Source organism: Hyaena hyaena, unplaced genomic scaffold, assembly GCF_003009895.1.
Source record: "Hyaena hyaena isolate Hyena2069 unplaced genomic scaffold, ASM300989v1 scaffold_745, whole genome shotgun sequence".
NCBI classification, from domain to species: domain Eukaryota; kingdom Metazoa; phylum Chordata; class Mammalia; order Carnivora; family Hyaenidae; genus Hyaena; species Hyaena hyaena.
This window is the reverse complement of record NW_024081376.1, coordinates 792,570-804,925: the sequence shown is the minus strand read 5'-3', so window position 1 is coordinate 804,925 and position 12,356 is coordinate 792,570.

Sequence of the window (12,356 nt, the reverse complement as noted above, 5' to 3'; positions counted from 1 at the left end):
TGTTGGTGGGAATGTAAACTGGTACAGCCCCTCTGGAAAACAGTGTGGAGGTTCCTCAGGAAACTAACAATAGAACTCCCCTATGACCCAGCAATAGCACTGCTAGGAATTTACCCAAGGGATACAGAAATGCTGAGGCATAGGAGCACATGTACCCCAATGTTCATAGCAGCACTCTCCACAATAGCTAAAACATGGAAAGAGCCTAAGTGTCCATCAACAGATGAATGGATCAAGAAGATGTGGTTTATCTATACCATGGAATACTACATGGCAATGAGAAACAATGAAATCTGGCCATGTGTAGCAACATGGATGGACCTTGAGGGTGTTATGCTGAGCGAAATAAGTCAGGCAGAGAAGGACAAATATCATATGTTTGCACGTATAGGAGGATTAGGAGGAACTTGACGGAGGAACAAGGGGGAGAAGAAGGGCGGAAATGGTGGGGGAAAGGGAGAGAGGCAAACCAGGAGAGACTCTTGAATGCTGACAAAAACTGAGGACTGATGGATGTGGGTGGGAGGGGGGGATAGGCATGGAGGAGGACACTTGTGGGGATGAGCACTGAGTGTTATGTGGAAACTAATTTGACAATAAACTATTGTAAAAAAAAAAAAAAAGCAGAAAAAAAAAAAGTTGCATATGGTGTGGGGAGATAGCAAGTGTGAAGCAGGCCCACCCAAGCACACTCACAGAGACCGCCTTATCAGGACAGTGAGTGTTTGAGAATGTTCATTCAATACTCTTCCCTGAGGGTCTTTCAAGGCAGGATATAGTTTAATAGTAGGACCCTTTATCAGAGTATCTCCTATTATCACACTGCGATCTTCTGTGAAAGGAGGGATTGATTCTCCATTTTCCACACTTGCTCTGTCCGATATGGGAGCCATTAGTCTTGTGACTATTTAAGTTAAAGAAAATTACATACAATTAAAAATTCAAGTCCTCTATCACACTAGCCACATTTCAAGTGCTCAATAGTCACCTGGGGCTAGGGACACCATACTGGACAGTGTAGGTACAGAACATATCCATCATCCTAATACATTCTGCTGGGACAGTACTGGCCTGGATACATTGTCTCAAGTCTAGTGAGTTGCACACTAGTGGCATGGGAAGGATGTAAACCCAGGCTTTTCCTGACCCTGCAGCCCATCCCTTTCTATCTCCCTGCCACTAACATATTTTTTTTTTATTTTTTTAATGTTTATTATTTTTGAGCGAGAGAGGAGACAGAGCATGAGTGAGGGAGAAGCAGAGACGGAGACACAGAATCCGAAGCAGGCTCCAGGCTCTGAGCTGTCAGCACACAGCCCGACGCGGGGCTCGAACTCACAAACTGTGAGATCATGACCTGAGCTGAAGTCGGCGCTTAACAGACTGAGCCACCCAAGTGCCCCACCGCTAACATATTTCTAAGAGATTTGGGGCAAAACAGAGGCATAACTAAGTTCAGGAACAGGAACTGAGGAGAACAGAACAAAGCAGGAAGGTGGTGGCTCCAACAGGTCTGGGCTAGGCAGGCAACATGCTGGGCGACATGGCAAGGGTAGGAAAATTAGCCTTTGACTACTTGCTTCCTCTGACATTTTGTTTCAAGTCTTTACAGCTGGCAGGTCAGTATACCACCTTCACAGAATGATCCCCTGTTCTCCTCCTCCCCCACTTTGCTTCATGACCACTGGAAAACTAGGAGACAAACTAAGAGGGACTCTTCCAAGGCTTATTAAACTTACATTAGGGTTTGTTTTCAAGTGTTTGGGTATTTTCTTTTCTCTTAAATAATGGGCCTCTTTTAACAGCCTATTTTATCTGGTACCGAAACAAATGTTTTATTTATATATTAGAGAGAGATGGCACAAGTGAGTGAGGGGCAGAGAGAGAGAGGGAGGGAGGGAGAGGTGGGGCTCATGCTCACCTGAAGCAGGGCTTGAAGTCAGGAATCATGAGATCGTGACTTGAGCCAAAGTCAGATGATTAAACTGACTGAGCCACCCAGGCGCCCCCCAAAGCAAATGCTTTAGACTAAGTCCAAAAGCAAAGCAAATGTTGGGGGCACCTGGATGGCTCAGTAAGTTGAGCATCCAACTCTTGATTTCAGCTCAGGTCATGATCTCATGGTTCATGGGTTTGAGTCCTGTGTCAGGCTCTGTAAGCACAGAGCCTGCTTAGGATTCTCTCTCTGCCCTTCCTGGCTTGCTCTCTCTCTCTCTCAAAATAAATAAACAAACTTAAAAAAAAAAAGGCAAAGCAAGTGTTTTTAGGCACTTTGTTTTGAACTAGTTATTAGAGGTCAAAACCTGTTCTTTTCAGTGTGCATCATGTCCCACAGCAAATACTTGAGCATACCGTTTGATTCCACCTTTGTGGAAACCAAACCTGGGGACAGAGTTTTGCCGTTGACTTGGTGAACCCATGTTCTGTGTTGTTAATCTGAAGCAGCATAGTAATATAAAAGTGCAGCCTGGGGGCACCTGGGTGGCTCATTTGGTTAAGTGTCTGACTTCAGCCCCAGTCAAGATCTCACCGTGCGTGAGTTCAGGCCCCCTGTCGGGCTCTGTGCTGACAGCTCAGAGCCTGTCATGTTCTGTGTCCCCCACTCTCTGTTTGCCCCTCCCCTGCCAGTGCTCTGTCTCTCTCTCTCTCAAAATACACAAACATTAAGAAAAAAAAAAATCTGCTGCCTGGATTACAAGTTTGGCACAGGTTAGGTTCTTGAGCCTCAGTATCTTCATCTTAAAAAAAAAAAAAGGAGGCTATTTGTTTTGTTGTTTTGGTTGTTGAATGAGATACTTCAGATGTACAAAATATAGAAAGTAATGTAACAGACAGTTGTATTATTTAACTGGGTAAATTTACCCAGTTTACCCAGTTTAGTAACTAAAGCTTTACAGTGTAACTGAATTGCCATATACCCTCCCAATCCCCAGTGCCCTGCCTTGCCCAAATAATCATGGCCACAATTTTTCTTTTCTTTTAAAATTTTTTTATTGTTTATTTATTTTTGAGAGAGACAAAGTGCAAGCAAGAGAGCGAGGGAGACAGAATCTGAAGCAGGCTCCAGGCCCTGAGCTGTCAGCACAGAGCCCAACATGGGGCTCAAACCCACAAACCACAAGATCATGACCTGAGCTGAAGTCAGACACTTAACTTACTGAGCCACCAGGCACCCCTGCCATAATTTTTTTAAAAAGACTTTTAAGTAATCTCTACACCCAACAAGGGCTTGAATTTACAACCCCAAGATCAAGAGCCGCATGCTCTACTGACTGCCATCCAGGCACCCCTCACTGTCGTAATTTTGATGTTTATCATTCCCACACAAGACTATATTCTTTTACTGTATAAGCATATATCCCTAAACAATCCACAGTATTATATAAAATTTTAAATATCCTATCCTATGTATCCTTCCTGCAACTTGCTTTTTTTCTGCCCAGCATTGTTTTTGAGATTCATCTAGGTTGGCATGTGTAACTCCAGTTTTCCACTCTCGCATCCAACCCTACAAACTTAGCCATCCGCTCACCTCAGTAGTGTTCAGGTGCTCAGCAATACCATCAGCGCTCTAATGAACATCTTCGTGTATGTCCCTTGAGGATATGCTCAAGAGTTTCTCTTGGGCCTCGCTATTTAAAGCGTGTCACTGAACTAGCTGCAGGGACATCACCTAGGAGCTTGTTAGGAATTGAGAATGTCTGGTCCTTCCCCAGGCCTACTGAGAGTCTGTTCTAAAAAGCCCCCATGGTGAGTTAGGCTAATTGTAAAATGGAAAGGATATGAATGAGCTATGGAAAATAAAATCAAATAGTCAATAAATTTGACTTTTAAATACTCAAATTGGGGCACCTGGCTGACTCAGTCAGTTAAGCAACCGACTTTGGGCTCAGTCATGATCTCGAAGTTTGTGAGTTCAAGCCCCACATCAGGCTCTGTACGGACAGCTCAGTGCATGAAGCCTGCTTCAGATTCTGTCTCCTTCTCTCTCTGCCCCTCCCCCGCTCACATTTTCTCTCTCTCTTTCCCTCAAAAATAAACATTAAAAAATTTGTAATAAAAATAAATGCTCAAATTAATTTGTAGTTAGGGAAATTATTTTAACAATGAAAATAGCAAAAACCCACAAAACAGTGATGTAATAGTTGATTTGTTCTTGAAATTAGTTACCTTGGATGTGAATATCCAGCATAAATAAACACAGAGCAAATGAGACAGGACAACACGAATTGGTGTTAGCGAAAATAATGCAGTGGTAGAAACAGACCCATAGGGACTGCAGCTTAAGAGTTCATTAGATTACGTAGAGCTGACATAAGTATGTTTAAAATGTTCAAGATAATAAAAGACTTTGAGAATTTCAAAGGGAACAGGAAAAAAGCCAAGATATTATACAAAATTTAAATAGAACCAAACAGAAATTGTAGAATTGAAAAATATACAATGATATTAATAACTCAAAATCAGAAAAATATGAAACTGGAAGAGATGTAAGAAGAAAATATCTAGAAAAAATACAAAGAGATTACAGAGAAGAGAGTAATAAATATAGACTGCACACTTAAAGGTCAAATAAATATATATGGAGTTGCAAAAGGAGAGAAGTATGCAGAAGCAGATTAGAAGAGAATTTTCCAAATGATGTAAGGTAGCAAGCTATAAATTCAAGAAGTTCTGCAGATAATAAATACAGAGAATACAAAGACAAAACAAAACAAAACAACCACTCCAGGCATACCATAGTAAAACTGCTAAAACCAAACAGAAAAATACTTTAAAAGTACTTAGTAGGAAAAAAACATATTAAAATGTTACCTTTAAAAAAAAATGTTTGTTTATTTTGAGAGAGAGCAAGCGAGCATGTGTGAGTAGGAGAGGGGCAGAAGAGAGAGGGGCAGAGAGAATCCTAATCAGGCTCCATGCTGTCAGTGAACAGTGGCTATGTAAAATAGTATTTTCTGTGAGGTATAACAATGACATATAATTGAAATCCAACGACAATATCATACAGAATGTGAGAGAGGAAAACGGATGTACTTGCATTGTCTGAGAAGATGATAAAAGTACCAAGTAACATTCGACAAGGATAAGTCTATTATGCAAGTTGTATCCTAGTTTAATCAATAAAAGAATGGTAAAAGAGTGTGATTTCCAAATTAACAGAAAAAATATTTTAGAATTCCATTAATACTGGAAAGAAAATTGGGGCACCTGGGTGGCTCAGCTGTTTAAGTGTCCAATTCTTTATTTGGGCCCAGGTCATGATTTCATGGTTGGTGGAATCAGGCCCCGTGTCAGGCTCCAAGCTGACAGCATGGAGCCTGCTTGAAATTCTCTCTCCCTCTTTCTGCCCCTCCCCTGCTCCTGCACTTTCTCTCTCTCTCAAAATAAATAAATAAACATTAAAAAACAAAACGAAATCAAAAAACTGGAGGGGCACCTGTGTGGTTCAGTCAGTTAAGCGTCCAGCCCTTGATTTCAGCTCAGGTCATGATCTCGTGGTTCATGGGTTCGAGTCCCACATAGATAGTGTGGAGCCTGCTTGGGATTCTCTCTCCCTGTTCTCCTCTCTCTGCCCCTCCCCTGCTTGCATGCTCTGTCAAAAATAAATAAACTTTAAAAAAATAAAAACTAAAAAAAAATTGGGAAGAAAATCATGGAGAAAATAACACAAAGAAAGAAAAGGTAGAAAAAATAAAACTACATAGTAAGATGGTTCACTTAACTCCAAATATATTTACAATTACGTTAAACATAAATGTAAATGTTTAACAGATAAGGAGTATTAAATGTATTTTGTAAAAATAAAGAACAAAACTACATGCTATTTACAAGATAAACATTTAAGGGGTGCTTGGGTGGCTCAGTTGGCTAAGTATCTGACTCCTGATTTCAGCTCAATTCATGATGTTACTGGTCTGTGAGTTCAAGTAACACATTGGGCTTTGTGCTGACAGTGCAGAGCCTGCTTGGGATCCTCGCTCTCTCCCGCTCTCTCCCTCTCTCTCTCCCTTTCCCCTGCTGTGCTTGCGTTCTTTCTCTCTCTAAAAAAAAAAAAAGGGAAACATTTATAAGGATTATAAATGGTTTAAAGAAAAAACACACCATGCAACCACTAGCCAAATGAAAGCTGGCATAACTATATTAATATCAATTAAAGTAAACATTAAGGCAGAGAAGCATTACCAAAAACACAGAGGACACTTTAACCTTTATTCATTGTTGAAAGAGAGAGAGAGACAGAACGTGACAGGGGGAGGGTAGAGAGACAGAGGGAAACACAGAATCAAAAGCAGGCTCCAGGCTCTGAGCTGTCAGCGGAGCCCAATGTGGGGCTTGAAATCACAAGCCATGAGATCATGACCTGAGCTGGAGTCGGACACTCAACCTACTGAGCCACTCAGGCACCCCAGAGGACACTTTAAAGCAATTTTTTAAACGGTTCAATTCACCAGGTATATAAATGAACTCTAACTTGTAAGCACCTAATAATACTGCCTCAAATCCTATAAAAATTGACATAACTAGAACAGGCAAATCCAAAATCATAGTGGGATATTTTAACTTATCTCTCTCATAAATATTTGGCAAAAACTCAGTGAAAATACAGATTTAAACAACGCAGCAGATTTGATCTAATGAATGTATATAGAACACTTAATTGCAGAATAGGGGTTTTCTCACATGTACACTGAACATTCATAACACTTGACCATATTGTGTCATAAAAACAAGCCTCACAAATTTGAAAAAACAAATGTTAGGTTCTCCGAATGCCATTAATCAATCTAGAAATCAACAATAAAATGCTGAGAAAATCCACATGTATTTGGAAGAGGAAAATACCTCTAAATAATCAGCAAGTCACACAAAAAGAAAAATGGAGATTAGAAAATACTTTTTTACTGAAAGGTGATACAAAGACTTCATCTCAGAACTTATGGGATGCAGATAAAATTTGTTATTATAAGACCAAATAAAGTAGAAGGAAGGAAAGAATAGGGATGAAAGGAAATGCAGAACACAAAGACACACTAGAGAATCAAAAGAGTCAAAAACTAATTCTTTGTAAGGACCAGTACAATTGAAAAACCTCTGTAAGGCGAATTAAGAAAACAAAGGAGGCATTGACCAATACCAAAAATGAAAAGAGGGCCTCAATATAAATCCTGCAACATTAAAAAACTCCTAACACATCAATTACTATATAGAAATAAAATTTTAAATGTAGATGGACACATTCCTAGAAATTACAACTCTTTAAAATGGATACAATAAAAGTATGAATATTACTCTATTAATGAAATCCATACTTCCAAGAAAATACCTGATATATGTCACTGCCAAAATTCTATTAGATTTTTAAGTAAGAAATAATGCCAATCTTACCTGTGTTATAAGGTCATAGGCCTTGGTAATAAAACCTGACACAGACCTTAAAAAAAATTTATGGGCCAATCCCATCGATAAAATAGATGTTAAAATTCCAAATGAAATATTGGCAAGTCAAATCCTGCAATATATTAAAAAAATACATCACAATCAAGTTGGGTTCGTTCCAGTAATGTAAACTTTGGTTTAAAATGTGAACACCAATTGATATAATTTATCAAATAAGAAAAGCCTTAGCAAAATAATAACTTGATAAACTCAGCATCCTTTCATGATTAAAAAAATCTCTTGGGAACTGAAGCATGCTTCATTAATCTGGTAAAAGATCCAGATTCCAGAGCCTAAACCATACTTAATATTGAAAACTTTCCCTTTGTGATCAGTAAAAAAGAGTAAATATTGCTTCTTTTCAACATTTTATAGCAATGTCTAAACAGTGCAGAAGGTCAAGAAAAAAATGTTGAAGGGAATTGAAAGGAAGAAATAAAACTTTATTTGCAGATCATATATGCAAACACAAAATAAATTCTACAAATAGGATTAGTAAGAATGATTAGTATGTCTGCTAAATGCAAACATCAATTGTATGTCTACTGATTGCTCTGAAACTTCTTAAAACTTTATTAAAATACAGGTTGCTCGGTGGTGCCTGGGTGGCTCAGTTGGTTAAGCGTCTTAATCTTGATTTCAGCTCAGGTCATGGTCCCACCATTTGTGAGATCGAGCCCCACGTTGGGCTCTGTGTACCAACAGCGTGGAACCTGCTTGGGATTCTCTCTCACCTTCTCTCTGCCCCTCCTTCTCTCTCTCTCTCAAAATACATAAAATACAGGTTGCTGGATTCCATCTCCAGTCTCCAGAGTTTCTGATTTAGTAGGTCTTGTGGGGGGAGAGGAAGTCCTCAAGAATTTGTAAGCAGCTCCCAGGCAATGCAAATGCTCCTAGTCAGGGGTCCACACTTGGAAAACCATTGCTACAGACTAGCAACAATGAAACTTAAAATCACATACCCAGAAATCTAACAAAAGACATAAAAGACTTTACATAGAAAACTATAAATCAATGTGGACATAAAGAGGATCTAAATGAAGGATACGCCATTGTCATACATTAGAAGAGTCAACATTCTGAAGATATGAATTTGCCTCAAACTAATCTATAATTTAATGCAATGGCTTTCAAAATTTCCACAGGTTTCTTTTTGTAGATCTCAAGCAGATTCTGAAATGTGAATTGAGGCATCACTGATAACTGTGAGGAAAGAGCATGGATACTTTAGAAAGATTCTCTGAGTTTGAATACTGGCTCCTACTTTGTGACTATGGACAAATGACCTAACCTTCTGTGCCTCAGTTTTCTCATCTGTGGGAAGCAGGGAAGAACACCTGTACCTATATGGAAGGTTGTTATAAAGTTTAAACATATACAGTTTAGATGCATGCCTAGCAGGCACCACATGCTATGTATGAATTTGATAAATAAGATTAAAAAGTAAAAACAGGGAGATGAAAGCTACTGGATATCTTCTAGAGTCCAACAGCAGACTCCTGCACATACTGACACTTGGGTTATGACAAAAGTGGATCTGTGGAACAGTGAGGAAAGGATCCCAATAAAAGAAACTAGAACAACTTGGTGCCCATATAGAAAAAACACTTCACACTATATATAAAAAGCAATTCTAGGTACATTATAGACCTAAATGGAATAGGTTTTTTAAAAGGCTTTTAAAGGATAATCCAGGAGAATATCTTCATGGCCTAATGGGAAGGAAAAATGTATTAAATATTATACAAAGGATATATAATCATAAGGGAAAATAATAAATTTTACATTAATATTAAGATCATAGCTTAATTTGAGAAGAAACATTAAGAGAATGAGAATGTCACACTGAGTGGAAAAGAAATTTTCAACACGTGGTTGACAAAAGACTTGTATATGAAATACACACAAAATTTCACATAACAAAAAACAAAAACCAAAATTAAAAAAAAAAACTTAGAACAAACAAAAACTCAAATGGTAGGTATCTAAAATTAATAAATGGACAAAGGACTTAAGCAGGCACTTCACAAAGGAGAAAACCCAATGAACAAGAATATTAAAAAGCAATTTAATCTCATAACCAATCAGGGAATGGAAAATATTTCACCTCACACATCAGAATGACTAAATTTTTTAAGTTAAAAAAATGGCTAACTGAATCCTGGTGAGAATGTGGACCAGTAAGAATTAAGTATTGGAGGGAGAATGGGTTGGCATGCCACTTATTTTAGCATTACTTAGTCAAAACAAAGATAGGCATAATCATATGACTAATTAATTTTCTTAAGTATATACATCCTAATATATACATCTGTGAATCAGCAGATAAACTGTAATTATCATAGCAGCATTATTTACTTGTAATGGCCTCAAACTAGAAACCACCTTTGTGTGTCCCAACAGTAGAAAGGATATATAAGTTACAGGATATCCCTAAGACGGAATGTTGTGCAGTGATAATGAATTATGCAACCACTTGGCTTAATCTTAAAAACATAATGTTGAGCAAAAGAAGCCCATCCCACTAAGGAGGCAGCATAACTATAAAGTAAGGAAATAAGATGATTGCCAGCAAACAAGAGACAGTGATTACCCTGCCAGAGGGGAGGAGGTCCTGACCAGGAAGGGGGACTGGTATGGCTTCTGAAGTGTTGGTAATGTTCTTTCTTGAGTTATGTGATGGCTATCTGGGTGTCTGCTCTATAATACACTAATGCTATTTATAAGCCTTATTGTTTTATATACTTTACGTGCCATTTCTCACAATAAAGAAAGAGAAAAGCAGGGAGTTTCAAAGGGCAGACTTTTCTGAGTGTTAAACCTGGGCTTTATTAAAAGTGGGTCAAAAGTGAGTTCCAAAACTCCATTAGTTATACGTTTTAGAGCAGGAATAACCCAGACGGTGATACCAGACACTTTTCCAGTAATCCGACAAGAGGGTAAAACTGCCACAGATACTGAAAGAGGAGGAAGCTCCAGGACAGCATGACTGTTTAGATCCTAGCTGAAGCTGGAGAAGTAGAGTGTTCTGCAGTGGAGGAAGGGGAAGAGGCAGGGGCAAAGAAACAGGTACTGAGCCTGTCAGCACCCATGGGTCCTGCTTTTCTACCCCTCCAGGCCATTATAACATGCTGTACCTTCCTGCGCAGTCTCACCTATTGCCCCTTCACCTAGCTTCTGTCTGTCCTTGAAGACTCAGCTCAGATGCCCTCTGTTCCAAGAGACCTCAGCCCTCGTCCCCTCCTTTTTAAAAGCTGCCCCATCCCCACAGTTAAGGTCACATGGCAGGTACCTCCCTACTCTCCTCCCCATGGACCAGGTTTTTCACCTTTCTGCAGACCAGTGACCACTGCATTACAGGCTGCCTGACTCATCTGGCGCTGATAGGCATGCGAGCTGGACAAGGCTAGACTGAGAATACACTGGGGGCGGTTGGGGGGGGGCGCTCCTCAGACAAGAGACAGGGATAGAGCTCTGGAAGGGGCTTTCCTTCTCTGAGATTCCTTCCCTTAGTGGCCTTCAAGTGGTAGAAGGAGGGAAAGGAATGAGTTTGCCTCTAAAATGGGATGCGGCGTATGTTCCCATTCACAGTCTTAAACTAACTTCTCACCGGTGACCACAAAGGAGTGAGTAGGGCAGTTATTTTCAGTCCCATTTTACAAACTTGGAAGCTCAGATCCTGAGAAAACACCTTACTCAAGGGTCACAGAGTCAGAGCTGAATTACAAGTATTGGTCTCTACAGCCCACAGTCTGCTTATAGACATACTAGGTTAATACTCAGAAATTGTTCAACAAAGCCATCCTTTGTCTTCCCAGACCCAGGCAGACACAGATGCTGTCCTCAGGTATGGAAATGTATAGGGTTTCCCAAAACACTGTTTTCGATAAACTTAGGAAAGGACCAAAAGACAAGGAGCCAAGAGTTTTGGGCTAAGATTTATTGTTGACCAGAGCACTTAACAGGCAAGGTACTGGTTAACCAGCCCCCATGCAACAAGCTGACCCTGCAGCCCAGACTTCTTGGTTTGCTATCCTCTGCCTTCCACCTCCTCTGTTTGGCTCTGCCAGTGCCCCTGAGAATCAGAAATATGCAGTTCAGGAAGTATGTGGGGAGCACCTGTTAGGAGTGGTCAGCAGCTACAGAGGGCTACATGTCACAGTGTCCTGGCTATCTTTGAGGGGCAGAGACTGTGGAGGGGAGTCCACAGCCATCTTGGACTCAGGCCCAGCACTGAGTGGTTCATTCAATGAACTGGGTGGTTCATTTCTCTTTCTTACTCTTGACACATTCATTGATCTGGCACATATATATAAGTTTTTTTTAAACCAAGCTTCCATATAGGCTGAGGAGAACTCTCTGGAAACAGTGGAGCACACTTCCAACTGGTGATGTTCAACAGTCTCCAAACTCCTGACCTGCGACCTAGGGCATGTAATGGTAGACTGCTACTGGACAAAGAGCCTTGAACAAATCTATCCTCCCACAGCCCTATTCCTGGAATTTACTGAGTATGGACCAGCCCTGGTCAGTTTAGACATCAATCTCCATCCTTGGCTGACTTAATTTTAAGAATCTATGACTTCCTCTGAATATGTGCCCCATGGAAGATAGCTACAAAGTGGCTATAGTCTAACCTTGGCTTAGGTACTGAATAACTCAAAGGGCATTTGCCCAACCTCAGGGTACCTCACGAAGGTATGGAAACTTGATGAGCCTCAGGCACCAACCAAGGTCCAAGAGGCCTCCCACACTGCCTGCTGGGGCTGGGAAGCAGAGGAAGAAGTCAGAGAAGAGACCATGAGCCTCAGCCTCTCCTCAGACTGATCTACTAACTTGATGAGTAGAGTCCCAATGCCAAGATCTAAAGGCCTGTGCTGTCCATAAAGAAGCCGCCCACAAATCCCAAGAGCAGC